This window comes from Pygocentrus nattereri, chromosome 4 (genome assembly GCF_015220715.1).
Source record: "Pygocentrus nattereri isolate fPygNat1 chromosome 4, fPygNat1.pri, whole genome shotgun sequence".
NCBI lineage: Eukaryota > Metazoa > Chordata > Actinopteri > Characiformes > Serrasalmidae > Pygocentrus > Pygocentrus nattereri.
Window position 1 is genome coordinate 45,896,459 of NC_051214.1, and position 19,499 is coordinate 45,915,957.

Consider the following 19,499-nt stretch of genomic DNA (forward strand, 5'->3'; position numbering starts at 1 on the left):
GTTACTGAAGGTCCCAAAGCCTTAATGTTTCTCCTCACACCACCAAGTTTTCCTCTTAAAAGGAAAAAATAGTCACTCATTTGTATGTGAACTCTCTATATGCCTTGGAATAAAACAGGCTGTGCCTTTAAGATTAAGGTGTGTAAATGAGCTCTAATCTGATTGGCTGTCTTGTATTATACCTCATCCAAAAAGCAGCCTGGGCTGAAACACTCCTTATAACTTCATTGGATGATACCAGGGTATTGGATGATCGGATGAGTGGTTGGTGTAATGTAGTGGTTAACACCTCTGCCTTCCACACTGTAGACTGGGGTTCCATCCCCACCTGGGCAAACACCCTACACTATACCAATAAGAGTCCTTGGGCAAGACTCCCAAAACCGCCATGGCCTACCTGTGTAAAACGATCAAATTGTAAGTCGCTCTGGATAAGAGCCTCAGCCAAAATGCCATAAACGTAAAATGATACAAATGAGCCGACTTGTAATATTACAAAAACAATGAGCTTCCAAATTGGGGAGACTGAGGAGTGTATGGTACATTTTGAGACTCAATGTTTACATACTAGATCAAACAAGCAAAGTCAGGTGGTCCATGATATAAGCTCTTTAATTTAATATTAGAGAGTGAATTAAAGGGCCCACATACTACAGCACTGGTAGAGCTCTATTTCATTCCCTGCCAGCAGTTTTGAGCGTGATTCGTTGGAACGGGGTAAACAGGCGGAGGGCTGATATTCTAGGATTGTGGTTCTATGATGAGAAACCTCAGGAGTCTGTTTGGAACGCACACTAATTACTGGAAGGCGTCTCCTGTTGTAAAGGCTGTAGTGAGATGCTGAGGACAGCGTGTGTAAAGAGCATGTTTGGAGCAGAATTAGAGAGCGAGAGAAAAACTCTTTCAGCTCCTTTTATTACAGAGCCGAGATCGCCGTGTCAATAACAATGAAGGCGTCTGTGGCTGTCGTCTGTTCTCCAGCTCTGAGATACAGCAATTAGTTTGGGCTTCAATTGGAAGTCCACCGACTTTTCTTCATTTTTGCATAATTAAATGGTTAAGAGGTAAACAAAGTCACTCGGTGTAGTCAGATACGAAATGCTCTGTTCTAGAGAAACTTGCCGCGTCAGACCTCTTCACACTCACAGTGACAGGAACCAGACGTCTGAAGAGTTTAATGCTTCTGAAAGCTCCCTCGCAGAAAGTTATTACATGAAATAATGATGAATAAGCTGCCCGATGTCTGAGACACTGCTGTGCAAAAGTTTTGGCCTGAGGCTTATTTTTAAAATCCACTCGTGGTGGAAGGGTACACAATTCTAATCGATGGTTCTTCAAGGGTTCTTTAGTAAAGAAAAAGGTTCAATTCAGAACCAAGAGCACTCCAAGAACACTTTGCATGATTAAGGGGTTCTTTGCACTGTGAAAGTGTTCTTTGACTGAAAATTGACTGATTCTCAGATTGACTGAGAATGTGCTGTAGATGGTTCTATGAAGGCCCGTTTTAAAAAGGGTTCTGTATAGCACCAAAAGGGGTTCTTCTCTTATTACAAGCTTGACACTGTGGCAGTAGAAGAGCCCTTTTTTTGGTGCTGTATTGGACCATTTTCAAAAAGATTGCATAAAGAAACAATTAACATCAAATTCTCCATCAATCCAAAGAACCCATTCACAATGCGGAGAACCCTTTAATCATGGAAAGGGTTTGTTATGTGTTTGTGGTTCTATTCAGAGCCATTTTCTTTACTAAAGAATCGTTGAAGAACCTTCACTTCATACATGCACGGCAAAGCAGTTCCAACCTATCAGATTTATCATATTATACCATCATCAACATTACATATTAAAACTACACCACTTTAACGAAGACCTGGATGCGGTTTGTTTGGAAACGTAACAGTAACACATGGCCACACTGTATTAACACGTGGGAATGAGATCCTAATGCGTGGCCATGACTTAGTAAGGCCTGCGAATGAAACAATGAAGTCGCGGCCATGACTTAGTAAGGTGTGGGAACGAAATCATGCCTTATTAAGCTGTGGTCAAGGCTTAATTATCTGATTCCCGTACCTTAGGGCAGTCGTGGGCTGGAGGTTAGGGACCAGAAGGTTGCCGGTTTGATCCCCAGCGCTGACAGTCCATGACTGAGGTGTCCTTGAGCAAGACACCTAACCCCCAACTCCTCCCCGGGCGCCGTGGATAGGGCTGCCCACCGCTCCGGGCAAGTGTGCTCACTGCCCCCTAGTGTGTGTGTGTGTGTGTGTGTGTGTGTGTGTGTGTGTGTATTCACTAGTGTGTATGTGGTGCTTCACGTCACGCATGGGTTAAATGCGGAGGTGGAATTTACCGGTTTGTGGGATTAATAAAGTATCACTTCACTTACTAAGTTGTGGCCATGCATGCGGATCTCCTTCCCACACCTTACTAAGTCGTGGCCACGTGTTAGTTTTATTTATATGGGATGTTACCAGCAGGAGCATAGGTCTGAGAGAAGATCTGAGAGAACAGATATGAGTGACTTTTGACCTCAAGTGTGACCTTAGTCTCAAAGCTCCAGTGCTGAACTAAAGAAACACAATTTGGACACAAAACATCTTGGTGGACTAACTTCATCTGGGGTGAGTGGAAAACCGCGCAAATCTGAAGTTGGTATTAGTGACCATTTTCATTAGTCCAGCCCACAGAATATCATGATATGCTTTACAATATAACAAAAATCCTGCATTTGTGTACCCAGCCTGATGCACCAGGGCCTAAATCCTCATCAAAGACGAGTCTTATTGGATTTATGTTAATTACCTGTGCGCTCGTGAAGGAACATTGCTTCTCCAGAACACGTCTGAGCTCTGAAACTCTGCCCCTGCGCTGTGGCCACATTCAGAAAACAATCCTGCACACTTCTTCTGTCAGTAAGGCACGAGAGAAAAAGAGGATCTGGCAAATCAAACAAGTTGTGCTTTCAGTTTATCGGCTCGGAACAGGAGATGGTTTCGTCTAGTCATCTTTACGCAATTCATTCAATTGTTTTTCCACAGAGGATCCACTGTTGGCAGGCAGAGCTGCTAATATCTGGAAAATATGCTGTTTTGGGCGCCAAGAATCACTTACAGGAGCCACATCTCTGCTACTGCAGCTCCTATAAGTCAGCAGAGGTGATTTGAAACTACTTATTGTTCCTCAGAAGAGGTCCTATGGGGTTGGGTGGCATCCACTAGCCTCATATACTGCGATCAAAAATAATACTGGTCATCAAATAAGTGACCGCACACGATTTCTCAGCCATTATTTAAGAAATGTCAAACTATGTTACACTAATTGCATTAAAATGTTTGAAGACTGCTAATGGTTGTAAAAGTGTTGCTAAAATGTTGCCAGGCTGTTGCAACCGCGTCCAGGGTGGCTGGTGATGCGGTGTTAGGTGCTTCTTTAAATGCAGTTCTACCTTAAATTCAGTGCTACCTTAAAATGTAGCTCCTCCAACTCAAATTTTAGCCCAGAACAAGCAAAACACTTGGTTTTATCATCGAATCATCCTCTCGACGTGGAGAAGCAGCGGCTCTACTCCGAGTCCCCCCCGGATGACCGAACTTCTCACCCTATCTCTAAGGGAGAGTCCAGACACCCTGTGGAGGAAACTCAATTCGGCCGCTTGTATTCGCGATCTCTTTAGCAAAGAAAACGGTTCTATATAAAACCATTTACATGATAAATGTTTTTATTGCACTGTTTAAGGGTTTCCAGATTGAGCGAGACTGTGCTGTAGACAGTTCTATATAGAACCTTTACGAAAATGGTTCTATATAGCACCCAAAAGGGTTCTTCTGTTGTTACAAGCTTTACCTTAGGTGATACCGTATAGAACCCTTTTGAAAAGGGTTCTACACAATAACATCTACACCACATTCACGCTTCCATACACTAATCACCTAAGTGGTTCAAGTGTCCGTGGTTCTTTATAGACCTGTTTTTCGTTTAAAGAACCACCTTAGCTCAGCTGAACGACCACTCCACACCTGCGTGGGCAGTTTTCAGTGAAACTGGTCAAACGGGACTTGAGAAGTGACGAGACATGGTTGAATTCGTGCTCCACAGCCACAGGCCTAGCGGCTTTCCAAGTGATGTCAGCACAGAGGCCGAAAATAACGCTGGTGACCATCAGAAACACATTTCACAGTCCTAGAAAACTTCAGGAAACATCAAACACACACCTACATGCTTACCCTAGTTCTAGTCCTGTGCCAGCTATCGTGACTGTAACTAAAGGTGGGCCAAACGCTGATATTATTACAGTGATAAATGACACCTGCTTCTCTGGGCACACTGTGGGCATGGTCAGTAAGGTTTAATGGCAAAGCAAGCACAGTTAGTCCTGCTTAAATGGATTTAGTGCAGTACAGCCTATGAGAACTAAGTATTGTGATGCACACAGGGTATCGAGAAAACCGTCGTCAACTATTGCACCACAGTCCACCTTTATTCGTAACTGACTGGCTCATTGACAACAATCGCTGCCTAAATGTAAACACAACCAAAGAGATGACTTAATTTCAGGTAGAGGAACAGACCTGTGAGCATCGAGTGAACTACTGCTGTAAACTCCTCAAAGTTCATACAGCCAAGGGTCTCACCTGGTCATACGACACGTCTCACCTCGTCCAAAAGGCCCAATAACACCCCAGGAGGTAGAGGAGGGCCAACATGCCACATCGGCTCTTCTGCAACTTCTACAGGTCCACACTGGAGAGAATTCTGACCAGTTTTACTGCTGCGGAACAGAGGCCCTGCAAAAGGGTGGGGCAAACTACCCAGGACATCACTGCAACTGTCCTCCCACCCACAGAGCCAGCAATTAAGCCAGCAGCATCACCTCAGACCCCACTCACCTCAGCCACTTCTGGTTCCACGTGCTGCCATCTGGGGAGAGATAGCAGGACGTTCAAGCCAGAGCCGGCAGGTTCAAAAACAGCTGGACCCTTGAGCTGTTAACCTGGTCACACCCATCAGATCATGAATATAACACTACTCCAACTATATGGTCACTGCACGCTAAGGTTAGGAGGTTAAGGAACTGGCCCTGTGACCGGAAGGTTGCCGGTTCGATCCCCAGTGCCGACAGTCCATGACTGAGGTGTCCTTGAGCAAGACACCTAACCCCCAATTGCTCCCCGGGCGCCGTGGATAGGGCTGCCCACCGCTCTGGGAAAGTGTGCTCACTGCCCCCTAGTGTGTGTGTGTATTCACTAGTGTGTATGTGGTGTTTCACTTCATGGATGGGTTAAATGCGGAGGTGGGATTAAAAAAGTATCACTTACTTATTCTGAACTCTCTCCATGTTACTGCCGACTGACTTCTGGCTTGAACAAACATTCATAACACTGGTCAAACAACAGCAAGTACCCCTGCGCAAATACCTGTTCCTCTAGTTTATTCTTTACTGCTTATTTATTGTTTTGGTACTCCTTGTGTATCCATACTGTCTGGTGCAGTACATATCACTAGTGCATGTGCACTCATGTCTCCGTCTTAGTGTTTATGCACCAGAGAAGCAGCGCGAATGTGTTTCGCTATGCTGTATCTCTGTATATTTACAAGGATAAAGGTCAATTCAACTGAACTGACATACGCAGCCTTTAAACGCTGTTTTACCATGACGCGTGTTCATATAGGCCATAAAATGCCCGGTAAACAGGATCTGACGTTCTGAGCAGGAACGACCAACTGCTCCTTCGTTTCTGAATCATACACAAGAAAACGAACACCCCTGTGATCTCATCAGAACTGACAACATGTGTGAAAACGAACGCAGTTTGTTTCCATAATCATGCGTGAGGAGCACTCCTCACAAAGCTAACTGCAAAAACAAACAGAAATGTTTAGCTCCAGACGTCGCTGCATTTCCCAAAAATATATCGGTTTCTGTTCGCATAAGATCCCACCCAGTAATTTTGCTGGGTCATTTTGGCCACGTCAACTTTAGCAGGATTTCATCCCCACTTTACCTGTTCCTGTTTAATTCTGTTAAAACTCCTGGGTAAAAGTGTGTGTGTGTAAGCGACTTAAAGCCCCAGGGAACATAAAACTGCAGCTTAATCTTGCTTTTGTGGAAAAATAATCTAAAAAGGCACAAAGCAGGTCCTGTGAATCACTTTCTAATGCATAGCTACAAAAGCTGCTTTAGATGTAAACTTGCCACTTCTAATCTTGGGTCACACATATGGAAGCTGTATCGTTACCAATCAAAACAATGATGATAAAACAGTTTCCCTGTGCTCAAGTCAGAGAAACCTGAAATGTTAACCCCCCTCAAGTCAAAGCTACCCCCCCCCCCAAGCTAAAAGCAAACCCACCCCGGGTGAAAGCCACTGGTTTATTAACTGTGATGCAGACAGAAGTGGATGAGGTACACAAATCATGTACTTGAGTTAAAGTAGAGGCACCCAAGGTAAAATATTACTCCAGTAAAGTAGAAGTCCTTACTCTAGACCTCAACCTGAGTAAAAGTACTAAAGTATTTATCTTCAAATGTACTTAAGTATAAAGTAAAAGTACTAAAAGAGTAATTCTGGCTCTGATGTCCTGTTATCATTTTTATAACCAGACTGGCTTCATGAACTCATTTCAGGTGAAAGTCCTCCAGCGTCTCTCTTGGTAAACCAGTCTTTTAATAGAACGTCATTAATTAGTGATGCTGACGTCTATTAAAATGATCAGAAGCACAAAACACTGAAGGTAAACAGTTTCCATCAGGGAGAACCGAGTGGCTCTGAAATCACTTTTTACACACAAGCAAAGTTTCAGTTTAAGATTACTTTGTAAATTAGTTACAAGTTGAATAAAAACTGGCTTTAAACTCAGAATCACAAATAAGTTTCCTTTACTGTGTTGATCTGTTCATAAACATAAACCAGCCCAAACTAATTTACTATAAAATGAAAGTGTTTGTATGAATTCAGAAAAAAAAGAAACATATTTCTATATTGTGCTCTATTTACACAAAGTTAGGTTAGTTCATCATTGGTGCTCTGGCTTTGTGCTTCTTTCGTTTTGACATGTTACGTTTTTATACACACAGAAACCAAAAGGAACGACAGATTTCTCAAAATGTAGGAGGAAAAAGTCGGATATTAGACTCTGAAATGTAGTGGAGTGAAAGGAAAAAGTCGCCCAGAATGGAAAAACTTCAGTAAAGTACAGATACAGAAAAAAAACTACTTAAGTACAGAAACTAATTACATTTACTTAGTTACTGTCCACCACTGGTAGCTGACAAACTACGGAAACTGAGATAAGTCTGCTTTTTATTTTACTTCACTTGAGTGAGCCGTACACGCTCAATTCATCGTCGTTATTATTGTAATTGTTTAGTGATACCCTGCGATGTCTACTGGACATGTGAAAAGGGCTTATCCCTCCTGGTAACTGCCACATCGCTTCACTCCTCATAAACAGAAAGTTATACCCTGCTCAACTTTGTCACATCGCCAGCGTTCACGCTGCCTCGCTGCCAGAAATCGGCAGCTCCCATTTAAAACGAATGACCTCCGGCCGCCTTGTCTTGTTGCGTCGCTGCCAGTGTGAACACTGGGTAAAGGCTACATAACAACTGTGAGCGTGGGGACACAGTGGGGTCTACAACACCACCCGGTTCACTCATTTCTCCACTCGCTCTGTGGTGCTTGGCTCTGCTTCTGTGGTGTTGGACCACAGGCAGGGAGTGTTGGTGGGTGCTTATCAAAGCGTAGGCCCCAGCCGGACAGTTCTCCTCTCATGATCACCAAGAGTTTTTTAATCAGAGTTTGATAGATGTTTAATATAACACTCAATATCAGAATCGTATTTTTGAGTGGTAATAAAAGCAAATGCCCAGGCTGCTTTCTTCTGGCTCGACGACTGCAGTCATTCAGTTTCAGTCCCAGAGTCATGCACCAGCTATGTAGCAACCACAACCTAGATATCAACAATAATAACACGGCCTACACCGGGAGAAAGCAAGCGCTGTCTGTGAGCACGACACCCAGCAGTCTGTCTGAACTTTCCCTTTAACCAGCTACGCTCCACTGCAGAACTTTTTCATTTCAGAGCGACTACAAACGACAAGATCAGTACAGCTAACGTGTTGAAACAAGAGCACAGACTTTGGCTGTGGGCGAGGAAAGGATGAGCCTGGACTGCCCGAGAGGACGCTGGAGGGGTTGGAGGGGGGTTCAGGTAAGCGGCAGGGGTCAGAGAGGGTCAGAGGAAGCTACAATTCACCAGCTTCCAGTTCTGCAGGTCAGAGAGAAGCGATGAGTAAATATATTAGTCAGACGAGCTGAGACTGCAGGGAAGGAAGTGCGGCATTTAAAGACAAACTGGAAACAGAACTGATCTTCTCCTTTTTTGTATCTCAGGCTACATTAAGGACTCAACACTAAAACGTCTTCTTGTTTATGGTTACAGCACCAGTGTGTGGGAGACGTATTAAGTTAAGCTAAGTGATACTTTGAAACACCATATAGACACTAGTGAATACACACACACTAGGGGGCAGTGAGCACACTTGCCCGGAGCGGTGGGCAGCCCTATCCACGGCGCCCGGGGAGCAGTTGGGGGTTAGGTGTCTTGCTCAAGGACGCCTCAGTCATGTGCTGGGGATCGAACCGGCAACCTTCCAGTCACAGGGCCAGTTCCCTAACCTCCAGCCCACGACTGCCCCGAAAATTTTTAGCGCGAACGCAGTCCCCCACTCCCAGAAATTATGCAGTCGCGATTCCCGCATTTGGGGAATTCTCAAGGGTCAGCACCACCCAAGTGCAACGGCAGAGGCTCGCCCTGGGTGACCCACCTTCGTGATCGTGGTATCGCTCCTGTCAGGTAAGTATTACTATCTCAAAATGTTGAATATTCAGCCCAAAACGTGCTTCATTTCAATGATTAAATGATAAGCGATCTAAACGGCTTTTGCTAATTTTAAATATTTTAATGATCTTGTTTATCAAATTTTATTTTCAGTGATTGGTGGTGGGGAAGACCACAGTTTGTTGGTGTCACACGTCGAAAGGAACTGTGGGGGAAAACAAAACGGACAGTGCCAGCCACAAGTTTAGAGAGAAAAACGTTTGGCAGCATTTTAGGTTTGTTCTAAATGAACAAGAAGAGCCAAACCTTTATAAACCAGTCTGAACATCTAGCCTGAATAGTCACAGCCAAAGATGGAAACATTCTCATCTAAAAACGACGCACCCTTCAACTGCATGGCGGAAGACACATCAGCAACAACAGAGTTTCTCGCTGAAGAAACCGGCTGTTGCAGAAACAGGCTACATACTGCTCGTGTACTGACTGAGCCCAAAAGTAGTAGGTTCTATGCAGTAGATGACCAATATGAACTTCTCCAGAACGCCAAAGACACCTGGACGATTGGCTACTCCTGCCACATGTTCCAATAGGCAGCCACTGCTATCTTCATCATATACTACATCCTAAAATGCAATGCAGTCATTTCAGAAGGATGATTAAATATCCAACCAATGATTGAATATCTTTAATATCCCAATATTCAGCATTTCAACACATTAGCAACAACAAAACTAAAGAAATTTGCTCTGCTGCTGCACACAGACGACACAGACGACGTGGATTAAACAATAACTGAGCCGGACAACACTGGAGTCACAGAGCTTACTACTGAAACTAGCCCATCTTACCAACTACAAGTGTAATGAAAAGGAAATAACTCATCAATGGAGGAAAACAGGCGTGTCTGGAAACCACACAGATTTACCGCACAGGCCAAAGCAAAGATGACATTTTTCTAGTTTATTTGTGGCTTTGGAGATGGACAGAAAGCACCATCCTGCCCTCCGTCATCGTCTGGGGTGTATTAGAAGTCACACAGGTACATCTCTCAGACAAAATATAAACATATATGCTGAAAAGCAGTATGTAATAGTATAGCAGTGGTATCATAGTGGCATCGCAGTGGCGTAGCAGTGGTATAGCAGAGGTGTACCAGTGGCAGTGCGATACTGCTGGTATACCACTGGTACACCTCTGCTATACCCCTGCTATACCACTGCGATACTGCTGGTATAGCAGAGGTGTACCAGTGGTGTACCAGCAGTATCACAGTGGTATAGCAGAGGTATAGCAGAGGTGTACCAGTGGTGTACCAGCAGTATCGCAGTGGTATAGCAGTGGTATAGCAGAGGTGTACCAGTGGTATACCAGCAGTATCACAGTGGTATAGCAGTGGTATAGCAGAGGTGTACCAGTGGTGTACCAGCAGTATCACAGTGGTATAGCAGAGGTATAGCAGAGGTGTACCAGTGGTGTACCAGCAGTATCGCAGTGGTATAGCAGTGGTATAGCAGTGGTATAGCAGAGGTGTACCAGTGGTATACCAGCAGTATCACAGTGGTATAGCAGAGGTTGCTGATTGGAGGGCTGAGGTAAATGGGGTGGGTTTTGAGCTGGGTCTGACTGGCTCAGCCCCCTATACACTACACTAGTATAAAGAGCAGCACGCAGCATTCAGTATAAACTGATGTACACAGTGTGCTATTTCGAACACAACCATGGTGACATGCCACATGGAAAAATCGCCTTTTAAACATGTGATCCTGACGCTTGCTTGCCAGCTTGAGTTGCCTGGAAGAAAACACTTCTCTAAAAGGTCCATTCCAGACTCGTACAGCAAAGTTCATCATGATGTACACAATGCTGCTGTCAAAGGTAGACAGCCAGTCCTCGATAACAAATATGTAGTCGTCACTGAACATGACACCAAACACGTCCTGGACTGTCAGCTCCATCAGGCTCCACTGAAAATTACGATCTAAATGTGCTGAAACTACTGTTTTCTCCCCAAAAGTCACACAGCGGCTCAAACTGCTGACGCTCTTGGTGATGCACTACAAGAACAGCACCTAGATGAGAATAAACTCTCCGTCGTAACTTCGGACAAAGGAGCTGCAAGCAAACTGCTGCACTGGGTGTGTTTAAACTGTTTTTGTCACAATCTCAACTTGGCTGTGTCGCGTGGACCGCAGGAAAAAAGGTAAAGGTCGTGGCTTTGGTCCTGCAGTCCACTCGACAGAACCGAGTTCAGATTGTGAGATATAGTTAGGGTGGAGATACCAACCAGCCCAACACAGTCCAGGCCCAACCCAGGCCCACCCAACCCAGGCCCACCCAACCCAGGCCCACTGTGACAGAATTCATCATGATAACGATTAATTTGGGCAGTCGTGGGCTGGAGGTTAGGGAACCAGCCTCGTGACCGGAAGGTCGCCGGTTCGATCCCCGGAGCCGACAGCACATGACTGAGGTGTCCTTGAGCAAGACACCTAACCCCCAACTGCTCGCCTGGCGCTGCGGATTGGGCTGCCCACCACTCCGGGCAAGTGTGCTCACTGCCCCCTAGTGTGTGTGTATTCACGAGTGTGTATGTGGTGTTTCACTTCACGGATGGGTTATAATGCGGAGGTGAAATTTCCCCGTTAATCTTAATACTGTCATATAGCCCAGCCCCAGACACGTCCTTTGCCCTGTGAAGTAAGCTGGTTATTGAATCAGTTATACTCTCTGTAGAGTCTGCCAGTGGCATTAATACGCATGCGCAGGACTGTGATCCAGAGATATAATACACAACATTAAAAAATATACTGGGATATTACTGAGCTCTGATTTTAGCCTTTTGATAAACTCAACCATGATCCATTTCACCACCGTCCACCACTCCACCTAGCTCGTCCTCATCATCGGTGAACTTTCCGTCCCACAGTTGGCAGGAGCGGGCAAACTCTGGATCAGTACGAGCGCTGTGGAATGCGACGGCATTCACACGCTCGACCAAAGCCGCCATCTAAAGGAGTCAAATCCACCATGTGTTATCTCCGTACAGCAGCCCAAATCCAGGCTGGCTCCTAACGGCCCTCTCTCAGCCATGGCCAAGCCAGTCAATTCCTGACCCAGCTAATTCGCCCGCCAGCCCACTGCATGCCCGTGCAGCTCAGTGCTGCCGGATTGTGGGACAGAGGCATGATTTGCTTCCCCCAAGGGGAAACGTGCATTCAAATACTGTGGAGGAACAACAATCCTGCCCTGTGAAATGAGGGATGCAGCTGGAGGGGCGCAAGAACACAGAACAGCAGGAACGAAGACCAGAAATGCAGTTTCCACCAAGTCCAAAATCTCCTCAAGCACAGTCAGAGGAGAGACTTTGGTTTATTAAAGGGAAGCTCATCAATTTTGCAAAACGTCTGTATCATTAAATGGGCAAAATATACATAAAGCCATTCAGAGTGGTTTGGTGTGAAACGCGCCGTTCTAGAGAAACTTACGGAGTCAGAATTGTTCACGGTGGTGGTGATGGGAACCAGGCGCCCACCGCTAAAACCTCCCGCATGGAAAATTATAGATGAAAACACTACCTCATGTCTGAGATATTGTTTTACAATTGATTTGAGAACACTCAGGCCTAAACACACACAGACAAGTGTATTTATACACGACAAATATGTTTATATGTATCGCTGCTGTCAGAAGAAAACCTTGTATCTCCAAAATAGTAACTTTACAGGAGAAGGAAAAAACATACTTCACTTTCAATGAAAGTCAATGGAACCAGAATTTTTCCCGTGTCATTTTGGGTCATTTCTTTTAGGCCATTCATCATAAAATTTACAAACAATGTAAAGAGTAACAGGTACTTTCAAACTTTGTCAAAAACTGAAAATGCCAAAAATTGAGATAAAAGGTTTTCGGTTTTCTTCTGACGGCAACTAAATTGCTTTTATATATATATAAAACAATTTCAGATAAACTGTAAAACTTCAACAGAGTAAAAAATGCTATTTAAAGCTCTGTTGCAAGCTTTAAATATGAAATATACAAGAGCATCCGGAAAACATGAACAGACAGAATTGTTAGCTTGATGCTAATTTTACACAGGAATACCCATTGACAGGCTAATGAAAATTAGCATAATGTGAGCGGCAGAACTGAAAAACGCTACTTTAAAGTAAACACAGTTTTTGGACTAAACTTGGCTATATTTGGGCGACGGGCACAGTCAGGATTTTATGAACACATCCATCCATCCGTTTTCTAAGCCGCTTCTCCATCAGGGTCGTGGGGGGTGCTGGAGCCTATCCCAGCGGTCATTGGGCGGAAGGCAGGATACACCCTGGACAGGTCGCCAGTCCATCGCAGGGCAGACAGACAGACACAGACAGTCACTCACACACAGGGGCAGTTTAGCAAGTCCAATCAGCCTGACTGCATGTCTGTGGACTGTTGGAGGAAACCGGAGAACCCGGAGGAAACCCACGCAGACACGGGGAGAACATGCAAACTCCACACAGAGAGGACCCCGGTCGCCCGGCCGGGGAATCGAACCCAGGCCCTCCTCGCTGTGAGACCACAGCGCTACCCACCACGCCACCGTGCTGCCAATTCGACACATTCAACAGACATCAAATATAAAATTTATGCACATAAGTAAACATCGCCAAAAAAACACTGTACCCATGTGTTATTTTTATCGATGGGATGGTGTTTGGAGCCCTAACGACTACTTTCCATTTACTAAAATCCTCCTTAGCAAATCTGATAGAGCTTTTTCGTCGTGACTGAAGGTATCCCTGCTTTTTTACACCACTTTAATAACCAACAGCAAGGTTATTTCAATTTTATTTATTTTCTTGCAGTGTGCCACCCCATTAAAATCTCAAGGTCTTTCCTGGCCACTTAAGTTCTAGCTATGTTCCAGAGTTATGGACTGAATGTGTCTTGTTATATCATCTCAGATATAAGGGACGTCTGTGCGACTATTAAAATCCCAGCCTGACAGAACTGTGCCAAGAATTTCCTCCGACGCTGCTGCCTCAAACCCCTCAACAACAGGTGTAGCACACAGGCCTCGCCTGCATATGAGCGTTAACAATGGGGAAACAGTGAGCTTGTGAGCTGCTCCTAAGAGTTGTGGCAAATTGAGCCTGCCTGTCTACACATAAGCACGAAGCACTACAGCTGTTATTTTAACATTAAGCACTGACACTGGTAAATTGGATTGTACTAGGAAATGAGTCTATAACACAATACTACAGCACTGTTGTCTACATTAAAGCACTACAGTCTACTTACTAAGTATTGTATTTTCACATTGATTATGGTAATGTACAGTAAAATAACTGACAATGCCAGTCTAAATATTCACATATACGTACATATTAATACTTACATATTAAAACTGACAATGCTAATCCTCAAAACATATATATATATACATATATATATATATATATATATATATATATATATATATATATATATATATATATATATATATACACACACACACATATATACACACACACACACACACACACACACACACACACACACATATATATATATATATATATCCCAATATAACAAGTATTTTATTGTATTTATTGGCATTAACACTGTATATAGCACTATGATCTAAACATTAAGCTCTATATTTTTGCATTGACAATACAAAATAAACAGTGCAAATACATACTTTAGTATAAAGCAGTCTCAACAATAATACAGTCTAATATGCACCATATTAGCCACTGTCACTACATAATTTAGTCTTATTAAATTTAGGCACTATATTTTTGTACTGGCAATGAAAATAACTGCGCTGAAGCATTGTGTACTGGCACTACAGATGTTAAGCATTAGCACTGGCAATGCAAATACACAACATAATATGTTATATATTGATTTACAGAGCATTCTAGGCTTGATATTAGCATTTGGCATCATATGTGAGTAAGATTAAGAAATATTAAGCTGGCTTAATAAAAAAAGTTGCTATGAAATATTAAGTGGTTGCTAAGAGGTTGCAAGGCCATTGCTATGGAATCCCAGGTGGTGGCTAAGGTGTTGCAAGGGCACCGTCATGGTATCCCAGGCGGTTGCTAAGGTGTTGCTAGGCTGTTGCTATGGTCCCTCAGGTGGTTGCTAAGGTGTTGCTAGGGCACTGCCATGGTATCCCAGCCCATTATAAAAAAAATAAAGTAAAAAATGATTCTCTCTCTCTGTATCTCTCTTACACAAACAACCCTATTCCAAAGAAGTTGGGACGCTGTACAAACCCTGTTTGTATTTTTTTAAAAAGTACAAAGACGACATGTCAGATGTTGAAACGGAGAAACGTGCGTTTTGAAACATATGACCATTTTTAATTTGATGCCAACAACACATTTCAAAAATGTGTCCAAGTTGTGTAATGCAAAAAAAAAAAAAAATCACCTGGTGGTTAATTGGCAACACATCAGTGACATGACTGGGTATAACAAGAGCATGTCGGAGAGGCTGAGGGTCTCAAAATAAAGATGAGGGGGGTCAACACTCGGTGAGAGGCTGTGCAAATGATGCACCAACTCACAAATAACGTTTCTCAATGCAAAATACAAAAGAACTTGGAGATCATCATCATCATCATCACCATCTACGGTACATAATATCATTAAAGGATTCAGAGAATCCCGAGAAATCTCTGTCCGCGAAGAACAAGGCCAAACCAATATTAGCTGGCTGTGATCTTCAGGCCCTCAGGCAGCACTGCATAAAACCTGACATGATACTGCGGTGGAAATCAGAAACACTTCACAATTCAGCTACACGCACAAACGCAACTTAAAACCCAACCATGCAAAGAGGAAACCTTATATAAAGAGGACCCAAAAACACTGCTGCCTTCTCTGGGCCAGAGCTCATTTAAAATGGACTGAGGAGAAGCGGAAAAGTGTCCTGTGGTCTGATGCACCAAGTTCTTTTTGGAAATCATGGACACTGCGTCCTCTGAGCTAAAGACCACACAGCTTGGCATCCGTGGACAGTTTAAAAGCCAGAATTCATGATGGTACAGAGGTGCGTTAGGGCACATGACACGGGTGACTTTCACATCTGCGAATGCTGTCAGACAGACGACGTCTTTTTCAGGGAAGACCTTGATTATTTCAGCAAGACGATGTCAAACCACATTTTGCAAGTATTACAACAGCATGGCTTTGTAGCAAAAGAGTCCAGGTGTTAAAGTGACCTGCCTGCAGTCCAGACCTGTCACCACTGAAAACATCTGGCACGCTACGGAAAGAAAAATACGACCCTGGTCTGTTGAGCAGCTGGAATCCTACATCAAACAAGGATGGAAAAGACTTTACTTTTAAAACTACAGCAGTTCATCTCCTCAGTTTCTAAACGAAGTGGTGAGGCAACACAGTAGTAAACATGCCTGTCTCCACTTTTTTTAATTATGTTGCTGATTAGAAAAAAAAAAAAAAAAAAAAAAAAAAAATATATATATATATATATATATATATATATATATATATATATAAATATAATAGTAATTATATTACATTATATACTATTTTACTATAAAGTAAAAGTGCCCTAAGCAGTTTTGAATATTCAAACCAAAGTTCAAGCCTCGATTCACCATACACGTCACCACTGCTGAGCCCACGCACCACAAGACCACCATTCATCTCATACACGCTCACCCACAGCTGCGCTTTTCTCAGTCCGTATTTGCACAATGTCATCCCTCCTTTTTCCAGACAAATGGTGTTCCAAGCCTTCGTCTGCTGTGCTGCTAAAATCTCCTGCCCACTGATGTGATTACACCTCTGACACTGAAGTAACAGCTTTCAAAGGGCAAACGTCTTCACTTTTATACTATGAGAGCCGTGCAGAGCTCGCTACCTCTTAACAGGTCATCAAAAAGAAAAGCTCCACTGTGAAACACGGACATCAAAATTCCTCACATATTTTACAGATCTGTGCCCTCATTTGTATCAAATTTGCCTCCCAGCTGAAGGTGTCAGCACGGTCCTGTCCTGTTAAACAGGTTCAGTTGAACCCGCAGCTCTGGCACAATGACCTTTACGCCCCCCTGAACACTCAGCGCTCAACCCCCAGCACTGAACGCCCAACCCTCATAACTCAACCCCCAGCACTGAACGCCCAACCCTCATCACTCAACCCCCAGCACTGAACGCCCAACCCTCATCACTCAACCCCCAGCACTGAACGCCCAACCCTCATCACTCAACCCCCAGCACTGAACGCCCAACCCTCATCACTCAACCCCCAGCACTGAACGCCCAACCCTCATCACTCAACCCCCAGCACTGAACGCCCAACCCTCATAACTCAACCCCCAGCACTGAACGCCCAACCCTCATAACTCAACCCCCAGCACTGAACGCCCAACCCTCATAACTCAACCCCCAGCACTGAACGCCCAACCCTCATAACTCAACCCCCAGCACTGAACGCCCAACCCTCATAACTCAACCCCCAGCACTGAACGCCCAACCCTCATAACTCAACCCCCAGCACTGAACGCCCAACCCTCATAACTCAACCCCCAGCACTGAACGCCCAACCCTCATAACTCAACCCCCAGCACTGAACGCCCAACCCTCATAACTCAACCCCCAGCACTGAACGCCCAACCCTCATAACTCAACCCCCAGCACTGAATGCTCAACCCTCATAACTCAACACTGAATGCTCAACCCTCATAACTCAACCGCCAGCACTGAACGCTCAACCCTCATAACTCAACCGCCAGCACTGAACGCTCAACCCTCAGCACTCAACACTGAATGCTCAACCCTCAACAATGAACGCTCAGCACTGAACGCTCAGCACTGAACACAGTATCTAAAACTCAGTCATCAGTTTTAGATATTGTCGTCATTCTTGTTATTTTCAGATGCTTTCCGCTTGAGAGCAAAATATACTAAGCTATAAAATACAAGAACAGACAGACAGACAGACAGGCAGACAGAGACAGACAGACCGACTGAGACAGACAGGCCGACAAACAGACAGACCGACAAACACACCGACAGAGACAAACACACCGACAGACAGAGACAGACACACCGACAGACACAAACAGACCGACCGACAAACAGACAGAGACAGACACACCGACAGACAGAGACAAACACACCGACAGACAGACCGAAAGACAGACAGACCGACCGACAGAGAGACACACTGACAGACAGAGACAGACATACCGACAGACCGACAGAGAGACACACCGACAGACAGAGACAGACACACCGACAGACTGACAAACCGACAGACAGACTGACCGACAGAGACAGACAGACCGACAAACAGACCGACACACTGACAAACAGACCAACCGACAGAGACAAACAGACCGACCGACAGAGACAAACAGACCGACAGAGACAGACACACTGACAGACAGACCGAAAGACCGACCGACCGACAGAGACAAACAGACCGACCGACCGACAAACAGACAGACAGAGACAGACACACTGACAGACAGAGACACACCAACAGACAGACCGAAAGACAGACCGACACACCGACAAACAGACCGACAGAGACAGACAGACCGACAGACTGACCGACAGACAGACCGACTGACAGAGACAGAAGACAGACTGAGAAGTTGAGCAGAGCCGAGTCTGATCATTAAACACCGCGCTTAAACAAACCGCCGCTGACCGTATCAGACCGGGGCGCTGATCGATCAGGCTGATCAGAGTGATCGGATACAGGCGGCGCAAGACGCCAAACCCGCGGACATTAATGTAGCCGCGACTAGCACAGCCAGCTAACCCAGCTAACCCAGCTAGCCGAGCCGAGGAGGTCTGTTAACCGCGCTCCTTACCCGGAGCGACGCGTCTGCGCGGGGCTCTGCAGCTGCGGCGGCGGATCCGATCCTAAACCCCTCAACACCAGCCACAGATCACTGGCGCAGGCGGCATGTGGCACGACTGGCACACCGAATCTTCAAACCCGCGCTCTTCCACCTCCTGTGGGCTACACTGGGAGTCTAATCGGCCCGAATCAGCGCTGCATTGTTACCCCCAGCTCCGCAAACACTACTGGCGGTGGTGCATGCTGGGAACAGCCACTGTTTGCATTGGTTGCTTTGCGATACAGAGCACTACCGCCACCTGGCGGCCGCCAGTCCGAACACATCGACAGCCAAAGCCCGATCAGCGCGTGTCAGGACTGACATGACTTTAATTTAGTCTTTTATGCGACACGGTACTTTCTCCGCGTGTTCTGTTTGGAGGAAAGTAAAGTAAAGTAAAAAAATCATTCTGGCGCGCTCTGGATCTAAAGTCGCCCGCTGGTCGCGCTCCAGTACTGCGGGCGGCAGTACCGGTGCAGCTCAGGCTCCGACACGCGTAGAGCAAATCACCGCCGGTGTTGCCATGTTTGCGCGGCGAATCCCTCATTTGGGGGGGATTATTATTTTCAGGACCAGTGACGTCACTGGGATCTTCTGGACCCCAGTGGAAAATTAAATACATCATTTGGGCCTCAGATGATCAGAACCCGCGACCCTGGAGGAGGAGCGGCTTATGGATGGATGGATGATTAGAGCAGCGTCGCTTGTTCACGCGCTTTCTTGCTTTTGCGGCAGGAGGTTTAACTACGTCACTGAAGGGGAAAAGGCACCCATT

The 19,499-nt window shown here is 45.1% G+C and overlaps 1 protein-coding gene and 1 non-coding gene across 2 annotated transcripts in view; both read right to left on the minus strand.

Moving 5' to 3' along the window:
- extl3 (exostosin-like glycosyltransferase 3) overlaps positions 1 to 18,923 on the minus strand; it is a 51,577-nt gene extending 32,654 nt beyond the window's left edge. The window contains exon 1 of the mRNA XM_017695688.2: positions 18,695 to 18,923. The gene's annotated coding sequence lies outside the window, so the exon portion shown is untranslated. The remainder of the gene's footprint in view (positions 1 to 18,694) is intronic.
- Positions 8,698 to 8,864, minus strand: LOC119263355. The gene has a single exon (XR_005130269.1). It is a non-coding gene; the product is annotated as a U1 spliceosomal RNA (small nuclear RNA).
- Positions 18,924 to 19,499: the final 576 nt, after the last annotated feature.